Here is a 25,264-nt window from a genome sequence, read left to right on the forward strand (position 1 = left end):
AGAAATGGGGATGATGCAGACTTCATAACAACCTGGAAAAACCTACACGACATAATGCTGAGTGAGCGGAGCAGAGCCAGGAGAACGTTGTGCACAGCCACAGATATGTGGATTCCTTGAGGACCAACCCTGACATACTGCGCTTCTCTCAGCAACCTAAAGGGGCAAGGACAACTCCAGGGGACTCACGATGGAGAATGCTATCTTCATTCAGAGAAAGAACTGCGAAGTTTGAATACAGACTGAGGCACACTACTACATGCTCGCCTTTTCTGCTTCTCTTTTGTTTTTGGTTTTGGGGTTTTTTTTTTGTTTTTTTTTTTTGGTTCTGTTTCTTCTTTCTCATGATTCATTCCATTGGTCAAAATTCTTCTCCACGACTTGACTAGAGCATAAATTAATTCAATAGAAAGGAAGAGCCAAAATGGTGGAGTAAAGGCAAAAACTTACCTGAGCCCTCTCCCAAACCCTTCCAAATACCATTTATAAAATTACTCTGAACAAATTGTAGAGCAGGAGAACCCACAAAAAGACGGAGTGAGATACATTCCCAACCCAAGAGAAGTTAGAAGGTCAGCAGGAAAGGCCTGTTGCACCAGGGTGAGAGAGAAGTGCAGTGCAGCACAGGAAGCACCAGCACAGACCCCGACCTACTAAACCCAGAGAAGACTTTGGGGTGACTGAATCACTGGCAGCAGTGATGGTTTGTAGACCTCTCAGCCCATAGACACCAAAGACAACATAGAGGGTCAGCAAGAAAGATCTGTCACAACTGGATAAGAATGGAGCACAGTCCAGTGTAAGCCATACCAGCACAGCTCCAGCCACAGAAAACCAGCAGCAGGCCTTGGGAGTGACTGAATCAGCAGCAGTAGTGGCTATTCCTGGAGCTTTTGGCCCACAGGTAGTAAAAGGGTAAAATAACTGGTCAGAAAGAGATTATAGGGGTCTTTTTGCTGGCACTGAGGCAAGACTCTGTTGCTTTGCCCATATTGAGATCTGGGTTACAGATCTAGGTGGCAGTCCCAGGTCAAGGAGGAGCACTAGCACAGAAGAGACCCTCCTCACATATCCAGGGCAGAATAGAGTGCTTGTGGTCACTCATGGACCAGAGCACAGGCCAGGAGAGTAGTAAGCACCTCTTCTTAGGTCATACCATCTTGGAAGAACTGAAAATTACAAGTCACTAGAAGTATCTCTGCAAAAATTTCACAAAACCCCTAAAGCTCGAGACAGTCCACACTCCACCCAGAAAGCAGAGCCATACTTTAACAAAGAGTTAATAGTCAACTAATAGGCTGGGGAAATGAGCAAACAATGAAAAAAAAATAAAATTTAACAAAAAAAAGCTCTGACTATAGAAAGTTACTATGGTCACAAGAAAAATCAAAACATACACACAGAAGACAACAAAGTAAAAGCTCCTACATCCACCAAGAAAAATGTGAATTGGTCTCAGGCCTTGGAAGAGAACAAAAAGGATTTTGAAAATCAAGTAAGTGATGTAGAGGAAAAATTGGAAAGAGAAATGAGAGTGAAGCAAGAAAATTATGAAAAAGAATCAAAAGCTTTGTAAAAGGAGAAACAAAAGAAAATACCGAAGAAAGTTAACACATTAAAAACAGAATTGGCCGAATGGAAAAGGAGGTCCAAAAGCTCACTGAAGAAAATAATTCCTTAAAAATTAGAATGCAGCAAATGGGAGCAAATGACTTTATGAGAAATTAAGAAACATTAAAACAAAACAAAAAGAAGAAAAAAAGAGAAGACAATGTGAAATATTGGAAAAGTAACTGACCTAGAAAATAGATCCAGGAAAGATAATTAAAAAAAATATTAGACTACTTTAAATGCATGATCATAAAATCATCTTTAAAGAATTATCAAGGAAAATAGCCCTGATGTTCTAGAACCAGGGGATAAAATAGAAATTGAAAGAATCTACCAAGCACCTCCTGAAAGGGATCCCAAAATGAAAACTGCCAGGAATATTATAGCCAAATTCCAGAGTTCCAAGATCAGAAAGAAAATATTGCAAGCAGCCAGAAAGAAATAATTCAAGTATTGTGGAGCCACAGTCAGGGTAACACAGGAGTTAGCAGCTTCTACATTAAAGGATCCAAGGGCTTGGGATATGATATTCCAGAAGACAAAGGAACTTGCATTACGATGAAGGATCAACTATCCAGCAAAACTGAGCATAATGTTTCAGTGGATAAGATGGACATCCAATGAAATAAGGGCCTTTAAATCATTCTCAAGGGAAAAAATCATAGCTGAACAGAAAATTTGATCTTCAAATACAAGAATCAAGAAAGAAGCTTTACAAAGGAAACAAAAGAAAAAAAATGTTGTCCAATAAGATTAAACAGTTTACATGCCTCCATGGGAAGATGATACTTGTAACTCTTGAGAATTTTATCTTTATTAGGGAAGTTTAAAAGGGTGTATCTAGCAAGAGGGTGTGGGTATGAGTTGATTCTGAAATGATTATAAAATAATAATAGCTAATTAAGGGATAAAAAAGGATTGTACTAAGAGAAGAGGAAAGGAGGAGGCAGAATAAGGTAAATAATATCACATGAAGAGTCACAAAGACCTATTACAGTGGAGGAAAGGAAGAGAGGGTTAAGCATTGTTTGAACCTTACCATTATCAGATTTGGCTCAAACAGAGAATAACACATATTCAGTTGGATATAAAAATCTATCTTACCCTATAAGAAGGAGCAGGGGAAAAGGGAAAGAAAAGGAAAGGGGGCTGAGGAAGGGAGGGCAGACTGAGGGAGATGGTGGTCAAAAGCAAAACACTGGTGAGGAAGGAAAGGGTGAAATGAGAGAAAAAATATCAATGGAGGAAAATAGGATTAAGAAAAAGACACAGTTATGTATCATAACTCTGAATGTGAATGGGATGAACTCTCCTATGAAATAGAAGTCTATGGCAGAGTAGATTAAAAATCACAATCCTACAATACGCTGTTTACAAGAAATACATTTGAAGAAGAGAGATATACACAGAGTAAGTGTAAAAGGCTGGAACAGAATATATTATGCTTTGGCTAAAGTAAAATTGTATTATAAATCAGCAATCATCCAAACTATTTGGCACTGTCTAAGAAACAGAGTGGTAGATCAGTGGAATAGGTTAGGTATACAATACATAGTAGTCATTAAATACAGTAATTCTCTGTTTGATAAACACAAAGATTCCAAATTCTGAGATAAAAACTCACTAACTGACAAAAATTGCTGGGAAACCTGGAAAATAGTATGGCAGAAACTAGGCATAAACCATAATCTTAAACTGTATACCAGTATAAGGATAAAATGGGTACATGATTTAGACATAGAGGTTAATAGCTTAAGCAAATTAGGAGAGCAAGGATAGTTTACCTGTCAGATCTATGGAGAAGGGAAGAACTTAATGACCACATAACAGATAGAGAACATTATGAAATGCAAGATGTTGAATTTCGCTCACATTAAATTTAAAAATTTTGTGCACAACGACAATGCAACCAAGATTAAAAGGAAATCTGAAATCTGGGAAACTTTTTTTTTACTTCCACTGTCTCTGATAAAGACCTAATTTCATAAACATATAGAGGAATGAGTCAAATTTATATGAAAACAAGTAATTCCCCAATTGATAAATGGTCAAAGAACATGAACAGGCAATTTCAGATGAAGAAATTAAAGCTACCTATAGTCACATGAAAAAAGTGCTCTAAATCACTATTGATTAGAGAAATGCAAACTGAAGCAACTTGGAGTTACCACATCACACCTATCAGATTATCTAACATGACAAAACAGGAAAATGATAAATATTGGAGAAGATTTGCAAAATTGGAACACTGATGCATTGTGGTGGAATTGTGAATTGATCCAACCATTCTGCAAATCAGTTTGGAACCATGCCCAAAGTGCTATAAAGCTGTGCATACCCTTTGATCCAGCAATACCACTACTATTTCTGTATCCCAAAGAAATCATTAAAAAGAGAAAAGGATCAACATGTACAAAAATATTTATAGCAGTTCTTTTTGTGGTGTCAAAGAATTTGAAATTGAGGGAATTCCCATAAATTGAGGAAGGGATAATCAAGTTGTGGTATATAAATGTAATCAAGTACTATTGTGCTATAAGAAATGATGAGCAGGTTGATTTCAGAAAATCCTGGAAAAACTTACACGAACATATGGTGAGTGAAGTGAGCAGAACAAATAGAACATTGTACCCAGTGACAGTAACATTATGTGATGACCGGCTTTGATAGACTTGGCTCTTCTTAGCAGTACAATGATCTAAGACAATTCCTAAAGACTTACAGTGGAAAATGCTATCCACCTCCAAAGAAAGAACTATGGGGTCTGAATATAGATCGAAGCATACTATTTTGTCTTTTTTTGTGTTGTTGTTGTTTTTCCCTGGCTTTTCCCTGTTTTTCTGATTCTTCTTTCTCAACATCACTAATGTGGAATCATGTTTAGCATGATTGTGTATGGCCTATATCCGAATTCTTGCCCTCTTGTCAGGAAAAGGGTGAGAGGAGGCAAGAAAAAAATTTGCTTTTTGTTTTTGTTTTTGGCAGGGCAAATTGGGATTGAGTGACTTGCCCAAGGTCACACAGCTAGTACATATGGCAAGTGTCTGAGGCTGGATTTGAACTCAGGTCCTCCTGACTCTAGGGCTGGTGCTGTACTCACTGCACCACCTTGCTGCCCCCAAGAAAAAAATTTGGAACTCAAAATCTTATAAAAGTAAATTGTGACAATTGTCTTCATATATAATTTGAAAAAAATATATAATACTATTAAGTGGGAAAAATACATTATAGAGATTGAAACAGGATGGTAAGACACTGACACATTTTTTTGCCAGTGGAAGGGGACAGGGACATGTAGACAGAAACAGTCAAATCCTTATTGTTTAACTATTCTAAATCCATAAGATTTAACTACCTTCTAATTGATACCAGAGACTGTAAGAATCAGGGTGAGCCTTCTCCTATTGTTTCTTCATGGCTAGTACCTTTATAAATTGCATCTGACAATTTTGTTTATTCTTATGCATTATAGAATATCACTTTAAGGGGTAGAGGGCCAGCTGCTCAGGCAAGCTTGTCCAGAGCTTGACATGTCCTTAGATGGACCTTACTTGAGTTGTTATATATCCTGGAATCAGGGAAAGGCATTACTTAGCATGAGACTTTGAGAAATAGATATGTCTCCACATTATACTTTTTTCTGAGATTAATAAATTGTAGTGAGACAAGTTGTACTCCAAGTGTAAGCCACATCTCTCTCTTTAATATATGAGCACACCCATACTAGTGATGTTGTGAATAGAATTCAAGAAACACCATCAACACTAAAAGGACAGAAGAAGAAAAAAAAAAGAATGTATCATGCTACCTTATATTTCAGGTTGGGTAAGACAGGTCTGTATCATGTATGGGAAATAGTGGGGGTGAGGGAAACAGATCTAAACTCACTTGTGGTGGAGACAAAGAGCTTCCATGTGAAGAGGAAGAGAATATTTAAAGAAGGTAAGAAGAGGCAGAGTATGAATATCTGAGCTGAACAATGCCAATCAGGGACAGGAGGAGTCCAACCACAGGTAGCAATAGGGCTATAGGTAGTGAGAAAGAGATGGCCCAGGTGAGGAAACACAGTAACAGTGCTGAAAATAAGATAAAGAAGAGATGATTCTATCTCTCCCACTTCTAAGAATACCAGACTTGTCCTAGACTAGTGATCTGGGAGAGTGAATGTAGTAGTAGATATGGTTGAAGAGCAAGTATAGGGCAAGTATAAAAAAACAGAATGGAAAGATAAATTTCAATTCCTAATTTTATTGAGGTAAAAAGGTACTTGTAGTTGATTCATTTGTACATCAGGACATGTACTTGTCCATATGATTATTTTTTTTTAATTTGCAAGGAAGACCATGATATGTTTGCTCTCAAGTGAGAAAATGTTTTGTTAAAATAGACTTGTTAAGCTTTTTCTGACTTTTGAGGTCTGGTTCAATTAATTGGAACTCTTTTACAGGAATAATTTAGTAAAACATGGGTTGGTTGGTTGAAAATTATAATTTTGAGAAAGGGTGGAAATCATTCTAATGAGTCCAACTGAATGCATGGTGATTTGATTGGTAATCAATTGCATAGCATAGGGATGGGGAACCCGTGGCCTCAAGGCCACATGTGGCACTGCCATTGACAGAGAAAGGGAATCCTGTCTATGTAGAGATATAAGAAATTGATACTTGACTTGATATTAATTTCCCTGTTGGTTTTCTGGATGTATGGGGGCTAATAGGCATGGAGTAGATGTTTTACGTAAATTTATGAACACTTATAGCTAAATTCAGTGGAACATGAGTGAAAGAGGAAGAAAGATATTTTGCTATACCATGGCAAGATTTTCTCCCATATAGGTAGAAAGATAGAAATTTTACTTCAGTACATCCCACACAGGGAGGTTTTTTATTGTAGTTTTATTTTGTTTTGTTTTGATTTATCTATGGATATGTTGCTCCCTATGAAATACTTCCTTCCTCCTTTAGGTCAGAGAATGTTTTCAAAGTGTTTTTGTAGCACCAGCACCTGCCACAGTGATATACTTGGCAGTAGTTACTTAAGAAATGTTTCAATAGTAAATAAATGAAATCATTGCAAAAGAATTTGGCCCCAAGGAGGAGAAGTGGTTCTAGCACACGGGTCTGTGGTGGTAATTGAGACAAAAGAAATGTGTGATGAAAAATGGATATATCTATATCTGTATGTTTATATATAAATATGGATACATAGATATAGATATGTATCTAGTGCTTCCAACATCAGAGAACAGGATCAGATGAGAAGTCATTAGTTTATTTACCACATTGGCAAAGGATATTAATTAACAGATGTCACTTTTAATGAGACCCCTTCAAGGGTCATTTCACACATAAATCGCCATTGATTTCACATGTATAATAGTGCCAGTCTGTTCTCTGAAGAAAGTCTATGGGGAAGTTCATGAAATAATTGGGATACGGATTTGAATTATAAATGTAATTAAAAAGTGGACTTTATCTTCTAAATGTGCTACATTTTCTTATGAGACACAGGTTTGATTGTGGCCTTTGGCATTTTTCAGACATATGACCAAAGACAGGTAGCTTGGCTACTTTGGGTTCATTTTTTTCACCTGTAGAATTTGAAAAATAATACCACTAATACCTATCTACACCATATTGCTATGAGAATTGACCAGTATTTTAGATATGGACAGAAATTGTGTGTGTGTGTGTGTTTACACACACATACATACATACATACACACAGAGACCCACATATACCTGTATATGGAGAGAAATGATATAAATATACACAAAGATATTGATGATATATAGTTAGAGATACATGATGAGATAAAGATATACACATAAATACAAGGTATTATAATACTCAAGTTGATTTTAAACTTTAATAGTTTAAACTGAACCAAGACTTTTCAGATATCCTGTTTATAAATCGATGGATATATGTATACATATATACGTTTTATGTTTATATGAGCAAACTTTTTTTAATTTAATTTCAAACAATATCAATATCCACACATGTTATCATACTTTATTTTTTAATTCCTTGTTAAAATATTTTTAATTATTATTGTATTATAATCTACTTGCCCAAACCAAAAGAACCAGCTGATTGTGAATATACAACTAATAGCTTTAAAACAGTGGGTAGCAATGTGCCTAACAAACAATAGGAAATGTGGTCCAGGAAAGAGTCCAGACCACTGTTGCCTAACACTCAATAGCTATCTGCCTTTCTTTGAAAATGTCAGTATGAAAGAAAAACTATAGAATCTCTACAAAACCTAGGGGGAGGGGTTCCTTTTGTGTGACAGCAGGAAAACAGAATTATTCAATTATTGTGTAGCAATAGATCCTTTATTATGAATGAGGTGACATATCTGAGGCAGGACATACAGAAAGCAAGTATTTGTGTTCTTTGACCAAACTGAGCAAATTTGCCACAGTTTGCATATCGTTTTTCTGATCTAAGAAAATGGGGGAAGAAGGAAGGAGGGAAGGAAGGAAGGAGTGAGGGAGGGAAGGAAGGAAGAAGAGGGAGGGAGGGAAGGAAGGAAGGGAGAGAGGAAGGAAGGGAGAGAAGGAGGGAGGAAATGTGGGATGCCCTAAGGGGAGCATGTATTAAATATTGACTGTGTATCAATCATGATGTTAAGCTTCAGTGATAGGAATATAAATTTTAAAAAGTGAGAGAGTCCCTTCATTCAGGGCTTATGTTTTAATAGATAAGGTAAAATCAGGCATCGGGAAGTAGTTTCCTGGTAAGGGAGTTTTGGTCAAGAGAGTTGATCCTTAGGGCAGTCAACTGACCTGCTCTTTCTAGAAGTAAAGTGAATGTTGATTGGATTACTATCTAGCTGAAAAAAGCTTAAGGGGGGATAGTATATGGGGACTACTACGAGCATAGTGGCAAAGTAGATGTTAGGATGCCCTAGGTCATTCCTAGGTGGAATATAAAGCATGGTGTGGTGATCTGTGACTAGCTAGGTATAATGTGCTAGGCAAGTTTTCACACACTCGGTTACCATTAAAGACCTCCCAACTACAGGTCAAGAATTCCAAACAAGGAGTCCTTTTACAGGAATTCTGGTCCAAGTGAAGGGAAAAAGGACATCATTGGCAAGATAATGGGCAAGATAGCCTGTGTAGACATTTAGATGAGATATTACAGTCCAAAGCATGGTCATTTCAGGTCAGGGGCTATATTAAAAATCATTAGGGTATTCTTTCCCAGGTAAACTGAGCCCAAACTCAAGTTGTTCATTTTGCAGAGAAAACTGATATAAATATTAGAAGCTTTAAGTGACAATTCTTCATTTCCACTTGCTGGAGCTTGTCTGTGTGCTCCACGTTAACCTAATATATCATAAGCTACTAACTTTTATCCTTCGGGATCTGGAGGAAGCTTAGTACTGGCCTTAGTTAGTTACCTTGCACATTCAGAATAAAGATGCTAGACACTTAGCAAACCTCAGATTAAGGGCAATAGGACACAAGTATCCCCATGGAGGATGGTTGGAGAAAAAATAAGTTGGAGATAGAAGAAGTGACATGCTTCCATACTCATGCTGTAGAGGTAGAAAAGTGGAGAAGAATATATTAAGATAGGACACAGTTCCTCATATCTTTAGTTGGCACCCTTCATTATATCAGTGAAACATCACCTCCAAAAAGGGTTATAACCAGAGCAAAGTAAACAATGGCCTCTTATGGTGAGAATAAGAGTAATAAGAAATTCATTGTGGTACATAAAATTGGGCTAGCAGCCCAGAGACCTATGTTCAAATCCAACTTCAAACATGTACAAATTATTTGACCATGGGAATTAATTCAACTAATTTGTAATGGGACTAATAATAACTGTAATATGTTACATGAATAGTTTGAGGAAAACATTTCATAAACCTTAAATTCCCCCCCAAAATAAAAATGAGTTGTTAGTATTATACTTTGTTCTAGTATGGAGAACAGATGCAAAGTTTCCAGTTATACTTCACAGTGTCAAGATAAGGGCAAACTGGCAAAACTATGAACAGAAATGCATAAATTTTTGTAGTAAGCTTTGATTTGTTATCAAAAGAACTATAGTAATATAAATTCCATAAGCATGGTCCGTATCTGTCCTCAGTAAATCTATAAATAATTTTAAAACAACTAATATTTACATAGCATTTACTATATGTCAGGCACTGGGCTAAATGCTTTACAATGATTATCTCACTTGATTTTCGCAACCCTTCAAGGAAAGTGATTTTTTTTAATCCCCATTTTTATAGTTGAAAAGAGTGAGGCCGACAGAGGTTAAATGACTTCCCCAGGGTCATAATCCAATAAGTATCTGAGGATGAATTTGAACCAAGGTTTTTCTGGTTCCAGATCTGGCACTCTATCCACTGAGCCACCTCACTGAAGTGTTCTTTTATATTATTTTGGAATCAGAGATATCTTGAAATTTGATCCTTGAATACATTTAAAACATTTCAGCTCTCTATATTTGTTTAGTTCCAGTCATTCTTCTCAAATTTTCCTTCTAGTTTGCTTTGACACTCCATAACATGGACAACAAGTACAGAAAGGGTAGTCCAAATGCACTGCTTCTATTATTGTAACTGATGAAAATAATTTCACCATAGAAACATCCTCTAGTCTGTCTCATTTCATATTTATTTGTCTTCCTTCCAGGTTCACATACAAATGCTTTCAGGATGATTAAGCTTAATTGTATCTCATGCAATGCTTTCTGAAAGCATGTCCTACCCCCCCACCCCAGCTGTTCTTTGTTGTGAGGTAATGCTGTTCAAAATCATCTTTTATACACCTCTAAAAATTTGTGAAAATGGGCTTATTTGCCAAACCAGTGTTGCCTTTGATTTTAATAGCCTATTTATTTAGTAAATAGATTGAATGTTTACTGGTTGAGACAATTTCTGTTCTCTTCCAGCCTTCTTGTTGTGGTGACTTGGTGAGCAGGGTAAAATTTAAATTTCCTGAGTAAATGGAGATAGTGAAGTCAATGGCTTTACTTTTGTCCACTTTATATATTTTATGTCTCAAAACCTCACTTACATATAGCAGATTGGAGCAGTATCTCTTCATCCTTCTCATTTCTTATAATTTGACCATTACTCTAAATAGATGATGATCTGATTCCAAGAAATATCCTTTCCAAGAATGATATTTTTTTCCAAATCCAAAGCCTGAAGTCTTGTGAACCCTACAAATTGCATATGGGATTCCACTGGACCCTTTTCATATGATGCCAGTGAATGCCGAAGTCATGTACCCACAGATAATGGAAGGCTTCTCACCATTATGTGATTTGTTTATTTATATGGAGTCTCTTCTTTGCATCTGCCAGGTGAATGATTTTGAGTTTGCTGATATTCTGTACCCAAAAGGAAAACATACATGTAGGTTTTTAAGTGTAATCATCAACTTCATTCACTTCAGAGAATCATGTGGAGAAACATACATGAAACATTTATGGGCATATAAATCCTCCATGGACAAGATGCAGCAGTTGCATGTAGCACAACAGGAAGTGTTGGTGAAACTGGAGAAACTCAACTCCGTCCAAGTTGAAGAGCAAGCAGAGTTTAAGCAACAATTAGAGGACATCTACGAGGTGCAGCAAACACTGAATGGGTTTCGTAGAAAAACAGTAACAACACAAAAAGGAATTTCCCAGAAGAAGTTAGTTCAAATCCAGACTCAGACACTCGACACACTTACTAGCTATGTGACATTGCGCAAGTCACTTAACCCCAACTGCCCTGCCTTCCCCCCTCCAAAAAAATGGGGGATTTTTTTCAGTGTTTTAATTTATTTGTAAATTCTGAACTTCATCATTAAATGAAATTAATATTTGTAGTACATAATAAGAACAGAAGCATATATGAATAATGGTTAATATATAAAATTACAAATCTCAATTATGCAGGTTTCCTTTTCTTTTTAAGTATATAATGAATTCAATACATAACTTTCAAAGATTCCCAGTTTAAGATGACTGATTTTTAAATGACCCACAGATAAATAACCAGCCATTGATTCTCTGTTAAAATTATTTATTTGAATTTTTGTTATTTTCCTTATACTCTTCATTGCTTGGAAAATCCACTGTTTTCTACTTTTTAAAGGTATTAATGATATATAAGTCGTTGCATGATGTGTGAACAGTCCATGAGAATTTGGCCACATACTTCTTGATCCAAATTTCAATGTTCTAAAGCTGTTTTCACTATTTTCTTTGCTCAACCCTTTATGTTCAAGTCACAGAATATCAATATAAAATTGTCTTAATTTGAGAACCTTGTTTAGTTTTTGAGAGTGACTATTTTTCTCATCATAAAGAAGAATTTATTAAACACCTATTATGTGGTAGGTACTACTGTATTAAAATAGTATTAATAAATCCATTTTGACCCTTATCCACCATTTTGTGAAATTAAGTGTCGACTCCTTTTAAGTCACCTGATTTTTGGGAAGTCACAAGACTCTCATCTCTCACCCAACTTAAGGAAAGTCCCAAGACTACCCTCCCTCTCACCTCAATTGCCTTCCCATGCCTTCCATCAGTAAAAAACCAGGTATCTTAACCCCTACATCCTGTATTTTACTCTCTTCAATTGTATAATAACTGTAGAAACCAATATTCAGGGTCTTTTGTGCTGTCCAAAAGCTTTGGACCACATTTGTTTCTGTAACCACAAGCCTTGTTAAATAAATTATTGTCTGTATGTAACCATATGGTGTGTATTTTACTGTAACAATACTGTTATCAGCTCTGGGTATACAAAGAAAGGCAAAAACTTAGTCCTGACCATCAGAGAGTTCACATTCCAAAGGAGGATACAACATGTAAATAACTATGTACATAGAGAGTCTATGGAATATAATCTCAAAGGGAAGGAATTAACCATAGGTGAACTGGGAATAAAAAAGAAAGACCTCTTACAGCTGAATCTGGAGCTGATTCTTAAAGGAAACCATGAGGTGGAGGTGAGGAGGAAAGGTACTCCTGGCATGGGGAATAGACCATAACAAGGCATGGAGGTGAGAGATGTATTATCCTATGTTAAGAACAATAAAATTAACAGTGTAACTAAATTATAAACTATTTTGAGAGTAAGAAGATGGAAGTGCAGAAAGGGGACAGTTTTTAAGGCATGTAAAAGGCCAAAGAGAAGGTTTTATATTGGGCTTGTTATCCCATTATTTCAGTTGTGGCAGGCTCCTTGTGACCCCATTTGTTTTTGTTTGTTTTGGCAAAGATACGGAGTGGTTTACCATTTCCTTCTTTAGCTCATTTTATAGATGAGGAAACTAAGGCAATCAAGATTAAGTCACTTTCCCAGGGTAACATAGTGAATGCCTGAGTTACGATTTAACTCAAGAAGGTTATTATTCCTAATTTTAAGCCCTGTGCTCTATCCATTGCAACATCTATAGGTAATAGGAAACCACTATATTCCATTGCATAGGGGAGATAAATGGCAAGGTTTGTGCTTAAGGAAGACAATTTTGGTAGCTAAATAATGATGAACTGGAATTCAAAGAGAATTGAAGGCAGAAGACAAATTATCAAGCTACTGTAATAGTCCTGTCATAAAGTGATAAGTACCTGGACCACAGTAATAACTGAGAAGCTACGGATATGTTCATAAGCATCAGGAAAACAAACAATAATTGAGAGACTAAATGGTGAGATAAAGGGATCAATAGATGGTGGAATTTTTGCTGAAGGAGGTGGGATGGGGTGGCATCCAATGTGTATGCAAAGGGTTTTTTTTTTTTCTTAAAAGGGGAAAGAGCCATCTCTTTATGTGAGGCAGGGAAGAAACAGAAGAGGATAGAAAATGAAGTCAGGGTGATATTACACGAGAAAGAGGGAGAAGAAGAAACTTTTCTTAGTGAAGATGAAGCAAGATCTTCAGCTGAGAGAGTAAAGGAGAGGTGTTACCATATGAGGTTTGAGAGGGGATGAAAGGTTTTGGCATACTAGTTGTGGTGAGTGAGCTAATTCTTTTATTAATGAAGTATGAAATGATTGCCTTGCCCAAGCAAGGACCCAGTTGAGTTTACATAAAATGAATTTGCAGATGAGCCAGGAAGCATGATTTTGTGATTTTCTCCAGGCTGCTTCAACAGCACTTGAAAATGAGCAAACACAACTGATGGTGGAAGGAAACCAAAGTCAGAGCTTGGAAAGGCATGGTCAGTGATAAAAAAAAAAAGACTTGAGTTTAGGGTATAGTGTATAGTTGAACTCATTCAACAAGGGATAAAGATAATGAAGGGAGGAAATTGAAGCCAGTGGAGGGGTGATGGTTTGGGGAAGAATTGAGGAGGAGCATGGAAGGGAGATCAATGTGAGTACAAAGAACAGAGTTAGGGTATAAAAGCAGAAGAAAGGGTGGAAGAATAAAATAAGACTAGGCAAAGGAAATTTGGAGTTCAATGAACATGGAGGTGGGTGGTGACAAGATTAAGAGTACAACAATTTCCATGTGTAGTTGAGGCAGCATGTAGGAGTTAGGTCATGGGAAATAAGTAAATTAAGGAAATTAAAAATTAGCTTGTTTGAAGGACTATCGACATGCATGTTAAAATCTCTTCACATGAGTCAAGATTGGTGTAAATTAGAAGATGATGAGATAACCCCAAATTCATTAAGGAAGAAAAGTGAGTGGACTATAGCTAGATATCAGCTACCACAATTTGGAGAGGATGATAGATCTCAATTGAATGAACATCAAAGGAAAATAGGGTACTCTGAGTGATGGTGCTTCATGGAATTAGAAGATGAATCCAGTATTTCATCAGATAATTCAAATGTGTCATGTGTTCTTTCATTCCTTTGTCTTAAGTTCTTATGCCATATGTATATGTATTCCCCCCTTCCCACATTGATTCCAAAAAGGTTAGGGTTCAGAGAAATAAGGGATAGTTTATGAATAGAAGCCATAGTCTGAAATGAGGTGTGTCTGGAGTCTTATGTCTCAAAAATTGGCCATTTGTCATAGTCATTAGCCATAAGGATAAAATAGGAGAGCTATGAAAAATAAGATAAATCACTATTAATCTTGCTTCAGGCAACTGTGAAGGGCAAAAAGAATTTGTGCTGACCTTCAAATAGTATGTTGTGCCCATACTTCTTCCAGAACTATGTAACACTTCTGTATGTACAATATAAAAATTGACCTTTGTCCTAAAGGAGAAAATGAAATGACTCAAGTGATATGTTTCTACTTTATAGGTTACTATAAGGAGAAAGCAATAATCCTTGAAAGACTGGAAGAACTGTTTCAATGAGAAAATAAAGATGAAAATAGGGAAATATTAAATGTCAGGAAGGTTGAAGGTTATAAGAATGAAGACACTGAGAAGAAATAGAAGTACTACAGTCAGAGAGTGAGAAAAAGGGAAACTGTTGTTTGTCCTTTGTTCTTGAAGAAGACTGTGCCATCAGGAAGCTGAAGCCATGATTTAAAAGTGAATTGAATTTAAATGAGAAAGGGCTGTGCAAAGTCACCAGCCTTACTTTCTACTCTGGAGCCATCTGGGTCTAGTGGCAAGATATAGGTCAGGATAGCTGGAGATGGCCCCAAGATAGGGAAACTAGACATTTCATGAAGGAAGTTTCTTGTATTCCACAGAGTTATGTTATGCATCTAAATTTCTACTAGGTGAATCATCATTCAATAGTGGTCAAAATAAGAAAATAGGAGTGGTTGAGCTGATGCGGATTGTTTTCATAGACCGGAAACCTAATGCAGAGGCAAACTATATTAGCAATGGAGGACTTCAATTTTCCAAACATCTCTTAGACTATTCTCTGAAACCAAAGAAAAAGAGTTAGTAATTCCTTGATTCAATTTAATTATAATTCTTTCCTTCAAAATGGGGAGGAATTACTAAGAGTAACTTCCATTTTAGATCTGCTTCTCACCGACCAGCAGGAACTTGGACAAAAATGAGAGAAAACTTGGGGAAAATATTGACTTTATTTTAGAATTACAGATCCTTTTATTCTCTATCTCGTGATATTTTTTCCTCCAAGGTGAGATGTAAAGAACAGAAATCACTGAAGCCAAAGATATCATCAGTAAGTACATACAGAGTTCCAAAACAACCTTAACAAATTAGAAACATCAGCTCCAGGTGCATCATATCCTATGTGTTTGATCTATTGACAATATAAGCCTCTTTTTTAATAGAGACAACAAAACATTTAGGGAAACTAAATTAAAATGTTGAAGACTTTTAAATATTATCTGTAATTGCTTCCTACTTATTTGGGCTTTTAAAATGTTTCAGAGCTGGTTTGCTCTTTTTTTTTCGGGGGGGAGATTGATTTTTGAAATGAACTAATTATATTATACTGAGAAAAAGACAAACTGAGAAAGAGAATGTATATTTTGATATGTTTAACTTTGGCACAAAAATTAATTTTTGCAGCATATTCAAATACTTCAAGCAGGGCTATGTTGATACAGCTTTCTATCATGAGCCTATTCCAATTTATTATTTGAACTCAGGTTTTTCTGGTACCATGTCAAACACTCTATCCGCTGCATCACAAGCTGACTTATAAAACTGTTGTTATTATATCATAATCATTTATTAATTAATTTGTTTTTACATTTCAATGCTTTTATTGAAAGGTCACTTTCTTAGTACCACAACATAATGGTACTTTGCTAGGTTACTTCAGCTAACTTAAATTTGCATTGATGAATAGAAAACAAATACTTCAATGAATCAGGTATTTAGGAGTAACTGAGGAGTGCATTACAAAATGCTTTATAAAATGAAGCATAAGGCATATGAGACATACTGTGAACCTGTGGTTTATCTTTTTTTCTTATTATTATTTTTCCATGTTTATTTATTTAATATTTTAGTTTTCTGCATTAATTTTTGCAAGAGTTTGAATTACAAATTTTCTCCCCATTTCTACCCTCCCCACCACTGCAAGATGGCATATATTCTGACTGCCCCATTCCCTGTCACCCCACTCCCCCATCCCATCGCCATTTTCCTTACTTTCTTGTAGGGCAAGATAGACTTTTATGCCCCATTGCCTGTATCGCTTCTTTACTAGTTGCATGAAAAAACTTTTTTTTTTAACATCTGCTTGCAAAACTTTGAGTTCCAAATTCTCTCCCCTCTTCCCTCCCCACCCACCCTCCTTAAGAAGGCAAGCAATTAAACATATGTCACATGTGTATCATTATGCAAAACTCTCCCACAATACTCATGTTGTGAAAGACTAACTATATGTTGCTCCTTCCTATCCTATCCCCCTTTATCCAATTTTCTCCCTTCACCCTGCCCTTTTTGAAAGTGTTTGCTTTTGATTATCTCCGCCCCCTATCTGCCCTCCCTTCTATACTCGCTCTTTTTTATCTCCTTCCTCCTTCTTTACTGTAGGGTAAGATACCCAATTGAGTGTGTATGTTATTCCCTCCTCAGGTCAGATACAATGAGAGCAAGATTCATTCATTCCCCCTCACCTGCCCCCTCTTCCACCCCAACAGAACTGCTTTTTCTTGTGACTTTTATGTGAGATAATTTACCCCATTCTATCTCTCCCTTTCTCCCTCTCTCAATATATTCCTCTCTCATCCCTTAATTTGATTTTTTTAGGTATCATCCCTTCATATTCAACTCACCCTGTGCCCTCTGTCATATATATATATACATATATGTATATATGTATATATATATGTATATATATATATGTATATATATATATATACGTGTGTGTGTGTGTGTGTATACATACATATATGCGTGTATATATATTCCCTTCAGCTAACCTGATACTGAGGTCTCATCAATCATCCACATTATTTTTCCATGTAGGAATATAAACAAAACAGTTCAACTTTAGTAAATCCCTTATGATTTCTCTTTCTTGTTTACCTTTTCATGCTTCTCTTGATTCTTGTGTTTGAAAGTCAAGTTTTCTATTCAGCTCTGGTCTTTTCACTGAGAAAGCTTGAAAGTCCTCTATTTTATTGAAAATCTATATTTTGCCTTGCAGCATGATACTCAGTTTTGCTGGGTAGGTGATTCTTGGTTTTATCCTAGCTCCATTGACCTCCAGAATATCATATTCCAAGCCTTTCGATCCCTTAATGTAGAAGCTGATAGATCTTGTATTATTCTGATTGTGTTTCCACAACATTCAAATTGTTTCTTTCTGGCTGCTTGTAGTATTTTCTCCTTGATCTGGGAGCTCTGGAATTTGGTGACAATATTCCTAGGAGTTTTCTTTTTGGGATCTTTTTCAGGAGGCAATCAGTAGATTCTTTCAATTTCTATTTTACACTCTGGCTCTAGAATGTCAGGGCATTTCCCCTTGATAATATCTTGAAAGATAATATCTAAGCTCTTTTTTTGATCATGGCTTTCAGGTAGTCCAATAATTTTTAAATTATCTCTCCTGGATCTATTTTCCTGGTCAGTGGTTTTTCCAATGAGATATTTCACATTGTCTTCCATTTTTTCATTCCTTTGGTTCTGTTTTATAATATCTTGATTTCTCATTTCTCATGCTGTTGTTTTCAGGGCTATTTCTACACAGCAAGCTCTGGCACACCAGCGCTCCTCCTCCCCCAAGAACTCCCAACACAGACTGTGACTCACATCTTAAGTGGGCTCTGCATTCCCGCTGTGATCCGACACTTAATTCCTCCCACCAGGTGTGCCTGGGACTAGAAGCAACTGCGGCTCTACCTCTGGAAGCAGCCTCAGAGCTGCACCACCCCTGCTGCCCCCGGTGTGGTGGCCAAACCTTTCACTCTGTCCCCACAGCTTTTCCCTACTAACCTTCTCTGTTGTCTTTGGTGCTTGTAGGTTGAGAAGTCTGAATACTGCCACAGCTCACTGATTCAGGGCACTAGGGCCTATTCTGCCTGGCTCCTGGTCTGGTTGGTCCAGGTGCTGCTCATGTTGGACTCCGCTCTCTCTCAGCTCCATGTGATAGACCTTACCCAGTGACCATCCAGGCTGTACTGGGCTGGAGTCCTGCTTCCCTCTGCTATTTTGTGGGTTCTGCTGTTCTAGAATTTGTTCAGAGCCATTTTTATAGGCATTTGGAGGGTCCTGGGGCAGAGCTTTAGGCAAGTCCCTGCTTTCCAGCTGCCATCTTGGCTCCACCCCCTGAACTCCCCCTGGTTTATCTTTCAAAGAATTTTTTTTTTCTTTTTTTATCCCACAGCATGATGTCAAAAGGAAATTTGAAGTAGTTATAGCTATTGGGGAAGTTAAGGTATACTTGCACTGATTAACTACAGGATATCCCAACACTGTGTCAATTTAGATTCATTAACTTACAGCTAGCATTAAGTGCTCCAACAAGTATATAATTAGTCAATTGTTGTTTACTTGAATCTGGATAGACAACTCACTTTAGTCTCTAAGTTGAATCATTACAGGAGCATTATGGAAATAGCATTCACCATATGTATTGCTTTTAAATACAATACTAACTCTATACTAATGGTCCAGTTTCATACCAACTGTAATCCTTACTTAAAAGCTCCAGAGTGTTATCATTATCATATATTGCCTTAGAAAGGCACAGCTGAAGTTTCAGATTGGCAGACTATGAGAGTTGCTTGTAGAACAGAAATTACTTTTTCCACTAAGGACCTAGATACTAAGATCAAAATTGTTCTTATAAAACTTTGTGTACCATATCACTTGTTTCCTAGGATAATGTTGAAGATCACTTAAATTTAACATGTGTGTCTATAACTTTAACGGAATTTTATAACCAAATTCAAATGAAAAATATGCCAAACAAAAATAAATATTTAGAATTATTGGGTTATCTAGTTGTATAAGGCTTTAAGAAGGTTACTTATGCTGCCTCGAAGACTAGTAACCCTGACTACACTAAAGTGTATTTTACATTTGTTGATGTCTTTTGAATTTGCATCACAATTCCAATAATATGTGAATTAAAGTCAATTGTGCGTTGCCATCAGCACTACTTATACTTAGTATACTGGGGTGCAGGGTATGTTCAGGGAAGACTAATATATCTGGCATGAGGGCTGCCAAGCCATTTTCAGGGCTACTTTCCTCCTTTGATGCCTGACCTGGTCCACCCAATTCTCACCTGTGGCTCCAAGCAGCTGTAGCATTCACAGTAGCCACACCCTGCTAAACCAGGGTCTCAAACCCATTGGCGATTTAGGAGGGGTGTCTACCTCAACCATGTGAAGATTCCCCTGGTAGAATGGGCAGATGAGAACAATTTGAGGCAAGTGCTATGGAGTGCTTAGAGCTTGGTTAGACATCTAAGATGCATCGCAAGCTATTGCCAGTCATCTTGACTCTGTCTTGCCACTTGACTGTGATGAATCTGGAAGAGAGAGTGAGGTTGACAACTCTGTGCAACTCTGCCTCACTTAAAACCAATATATGCATGAATCAAAAGACATCACCCATACCACTGTACCATTTTTACCTAGTTCAAAGTCTGTGGCAACAGGCAAGTGACAAAGCAACAGGTAGAGATACACTGGGAGCTGTCATCACAACATGCACAGAGGTGGCCCATATCTTCTCCCTGAAAAGAGCAGTCGGATTCAGCAGCCCCTGGTATCTGAGCAGCCTTTTAAAGATTGTGCTGGTCACATCCTGATGTGAGGAAGGGGCTAGAAAAGGTCCCCTAAAAGTTGTCTTCTTACCCAACCCTGGCCTGATTGTTGTTATAGGCAGGGATCCCACCCTTTTGTCTAAATTTTAAAAAATGTAAATACCTTCTATAAAGATGATTCTACTCATCCTCAATACATGGAATGTGCATGCACTTATAGACAGTAGTGGGATTCAGCCAGTTTGCACTGCTTCTGGGGAACTAGTACCTAAGTTTAGGTTGAGTTTCATGATCCAGTTGCTAGTGGGGGTAGGGCCTGCGAACCTGTTTTTAGCCAGGGAGGGGCCTGCACCGGCCATGTCAGCAGTGGCAGTGCCTTAGCTTGGTTCCATGTGGAATGGGTGGTTAATTTATTTGAATCCCACCATTGCTTATAGACAAAACAAAATCCAGTATACATGAAAAACAAATAGCTCTTGTTGGAAACTCATCAGAAATAACATCCAAAGAGCAGCCGTGAATGAAACAAGGCTGGCAAATGAAGGACAGCTTACTGAAGTTGGAGCTGGAAACAAGTTTTTCTGGAGTGGCGTCAGTGAAGGGGAATGCCCCGAAGCTCATGTAGATTTTGCAATCAAAGCTAATCTAGTCAACAAGCTTGTATGCCTGCCAAAAGGAGTGAATGACAGGCTCATGACAATGTGATTACCACTTGTGGGAAAATGCCACATCAACATCATCAGTGCCTATGTTCACACCATGACAAATCTAGATGAAGTCAAAGAAAAATTTTATGAGGATCTGGAGACCCTTATCATCAATGTGCCAAAAGAGGACAAACTCATAATTCTTGATGATTTTCATGCTAGAGTAGATTCAGACTTCCAGACATAGAATGGAGTCTTTGAAAGGAATGAAGTTGAAAACGTTAACAATGATGGTCACTTTCTACTGAAGACTTGTGCATCTCATGACCTTCTCATCACCAATACTGTCTTCCATAAACACAATAAAATTTCATTGATATTTCATTGATACACCCTCAAAACAAATATTGGTATTTAATAGACTATGTCATTGTACAGAGAAGAGACAGACAGGACCTGAGAGTGATGAAGGCAATTTGTGGCTCAGAGCGCTGGACTGATCATACACTTATCCCTTCCAAGCTAAATATCTGCACTTAACAAAAGTGGTGGCCCCAAGGCAAAATGACAACCATAAGAATTAATGTCAACAGATTAGAGTACTACTGAGCCAGAATAGTTTGTTGCTAACTTGGGGGAAATTTTGAGCCAACACACAGTTGGCAACAGTAGAGCAGAAAAGGAGTGAGCTTTCAGAGACTGGGTCTACAGCACTGCATTTTCTCATCTCGGTCAGAACACTCACAAACATAAAAACTGGTTTGAGAAAAATGATAGGAAAATACAGAAGATGCTAAATGAAAAAAATGAGAACTCTACAGGATTTACCAGCAGGATAGTTCATCCATCTCTAAGAAGTCAGCATTTAATTCTATAAAAGGTAAAGTACAAGCAAAGCTTAGATAGATGCTAGATTCTTGGCTCAGTAAGAAAGCAGATGAAATTCAGTTTTATGCTGACAGTAACAATCCAAAGCACTTTTATGATGCCCTGTAGGCTATATTTGGGCCAAAGACCTATGATGCAGCTCAAGTACTCAGTGCTGATGGAGCTACACTGATTAGAGATAAGAACATGATCTTGGCAAGATGGACTGAACACTTCCATAGTGTTCTCAACAGACCATTATCAATCAATGTTGAAACCCTCGACTGTTTACCTTAGGTTGAAGTCAATCCCTCCCTAGATGAAGTTCCAACTGAAGAAAAGGCTTTGAATGTCATTAGGCTTCTTTTGTGCAGCAAAGCACCTGGTGCTCATTTTATTCCAGTTAAGATTTACAAGATGGAGGGAAGATTGCTCATACAGAAGCTGATGAATATTTTCCAGATTATATGACAAGAGGGGCTTATCCCCCAGGAGTTCAACGATGCCTCCATTATACACCTCTATAAAGGAAATGGATTGTCCCATGACAATCACAGAAGGGTCTCTCTCTTAGTCATTGCTGGCAAGATTTTTGCCAGAGTCCTTCTCAATAGACTGATCCTTCACCTGGAAGATGGTCATCTACCTGATAGCCAGCATAGCTTCAGAAAGCACCAAGGAATGGTCCCTATGTTATTTGCTGCCTGACAACTCCAAGAAAACAGCCAGGAGCAGAACTGAGGTCTGTACATAACATTTGCAGATCAGACCAAGGCCTTTGATACTATCAGTCATGTGGGCTTATGGAAAAATTATGTTAAAATTTGCTTGCCTAGAGAGGTTCATCAATATTGTATATCAATTTCATGATGGCATGTTTGACCAGGTTCTGGATAATGGAAGATGCCCTCATTCTTGTTTCAACTTTCTTTTTTTTTTTAGATTTTTTTTAAATTTATGTAGTTCTCAGCATTGATTTTCACAAGAGTTTGAATTACAAATTTTCTCCCCATTTCTACCCTCCGCCCTGCTCTGAGATGGCGAATATTCTGGTTGCCCTGTTCCCCAGTCAGCCCTCCCTTCTGTCACCCCACTCCCCTCCCATTCCCTTTTCCCTTCCTTTCTTGTAGGGCAAGATAAATTTCTACGCCCCATTGCCTGTGTATCTTATTTTCTAGTTGCATGCAAAAACATTTTTTTTTGTTTTTAAACATCTGTTTTTAAAACTTTGAGTTCCAAATTCCCTCCCCTCTTCCTTCCCACCCACCCTCCCTAAGAAGTCAAGCAATTCAACATAGGCCACTTGTGTATCATTATGTAAAACCCTTTCACAATACTCATGTTGTGAAAGACTAACGATATTTTGCTCCTTCCTAACCTATCCCCCTTTATTAAATTTTCTCCCTTGGCCCTGTCCCCTTTTGAAAGTGTTTGTTTTTGATTACCTCCATCCCCATCTGTGCTCCCTTCTATCATCCCCCCTTTTTTATCTTCTTCTTCCTCCTTTTTTCCTGTAGGTTGAGATACCCAAATGAGTATGCATGGTATTCCCTCCTCAGGTCAAATATGATGAGAGCAAGATTCACTCATTCCCCCTCACCTGCCTTCTCTTCTCTTCCTACAGAACTGCTTTTTCTTGCCATTTTTATGAGAGATAATTTACCCCATTCTGTCTCTCCTTATCTCCCTCTCTCAATATATTTCTCTCTCATCCCTTAATTTGATTTTATTTCTTTTACATATCTTCCCTTCATCTTCAATTCACCCTGTGCCCCCCCCCCTCTCTCTCTCTCTCTCTCTCCATATATATATATATATATATATATATATATATATATATATATATATATATATGTATATATGTATATATATATATATATATATATACACACACATATATATATACATACATATATGCGTACATACACATTCACATATACATATATATACATAAAGATATATATACATATATATATGCATATTCCCTTCAGCTACCCTAATACTGAGGTCTCATGAATAATACACAACATCTTTGCATGTGGGAATGTAAAAAAAAAACAGTTCAACTTTAGTAAGTCCCTTCCAACTTCTTTTTCTTGATTACCTTTTCATGCTTCTCTTGATTCTTGTGTTTGAAAGTCAAATTTTCTATTCAGCTCTGGTCTTTTCACTGAGAAAGCTTGAAAGTCCTCTATTTTATTGAAAATCTATATTTTGCCTTGCAGCATGATACTCAGTTTTGCTGGGTAGGTGATTCTTGGTTTTAATCCTAGCTCCATTGACCTCTGCAATATCGTATTCGAAGCCTTTCAGTCCCTTAATATAGAAGCTGCTCGATCTTGTGTTATTCTGATTATGTTTCCACAATACTCAAATTGTTTCTTTCTGGCTGCTTGCAGTATTTTCTCCTTGATCTGGGAGCTCTGGAATTTGGTGACAATATTCCTAGGAGTTTTCTTTTTGGGATCTTTTTCGAGAGGCACTCAATGAATTTTTTCAGTTTCTATTTTACCCTCTGGATCTAGAACATCAGGGCAATTTTCCTTGATAATTTCTTGAGAGATAATATCTAGGTGGGGACAAGGCCTGGGGTAACAAGGCCTTTGCTGAATTCTTGACAGATGAAATTAAAGGGGAGAGGAAAATCCAGAAACACAAATCCCTCCCCAAGATGTCTGGGGATTGGGAATTTGGTGTGCAAGAGACAGAAGCCAAGTTAGTCCGGAGATTAGCTGGTGAGAGGATGACAGTCACATTCAATATTAACAACAGTATCGCACTGACATTTGATAATGAGCCACCAGAGGGACAGAAAACCCAAGAACAGCTAGAGCTTGAACTTACATCAACCCCAAACTTTGTGGTGGAGGTTGTGAAGGACTATACCAAGAAGGCCCATGTGCTGGACTGCCGCTATCCAGAGGATGAGGTTGGACAGGAAGAAGAGGATGAGAGTGACATCTTCTCCATCCGGGAAGTCAGCTTTCAGCCTGCTACTGAATCCGACTGGAAGGATACAAACTACACACTCAACACGGTTTCGCTGGACTGGGCCCTGTACGACCACTTGATGTATTTCCTGGCTGACTGAGGGGTGGGCAACACATTTGCAGATGAACTGATCAAGCTCAGCATGGCCCTAGAGCACCAGGAGTACATCAACTTTCTGGAAGATCTGAAAGGGTTTGTCAAGCATCAGTAGGGAGGCCTGAGACCACTAGCCGTGCAGGATACCCAGAGCCCTTCCTTCCAAGAGAATGTTATCTAGAAGCTATCATGGAGAAAATACTGCCAGGCATAAATCATGTTCCCTAACCCTTTATTTCCTTCCTCTGCTGGCTTTTGTACACCACCACAGAATGAGGAGAAATAAAACCCTTGGATCCCTCCACAAAAAAAAAGAATATTTAGTTTCCAATTATTTTTCAATCTACATTTCCAAAGCCCTTTTCTGAATATAACTTTATTGCATTGTGGTTGAAAGGGGTGCATTTAAATTTTCTGCTTCTTTTGCCTGTGTTTTGCATGATTTT

At 37.5% G+C, this 25,264-nt stretch overlaps 1 pseudogene; it reads left to right on the forward strand.

The window, feature by feature from the left end:
* Positions 1–11,100: 11,100 nt before the first annotated feature.
* LOC118835803 lies at positions 11,101–24,933 on the forward strand (annotated as a pseudogene).
* Positions 24,934–25,264: the final 331 nt, after the last annotated feature.

The sequence above is a fragment of the Trichosurus vulpecula genome, chromosome 1, assembly GCF_011100635.1.
Source record: "Trichosurus vulpecula isolate mTriVul1 chromosome 1, mTriVul1.pri, whole genome shotgun sequence".
NCBI classification, from domain to species: Eukaryota; Metazoa; Chordata; class Mammalia; order Diprotodontia; family Phalangeridae; genus Trichosurus; species Trichosurus vulpecula.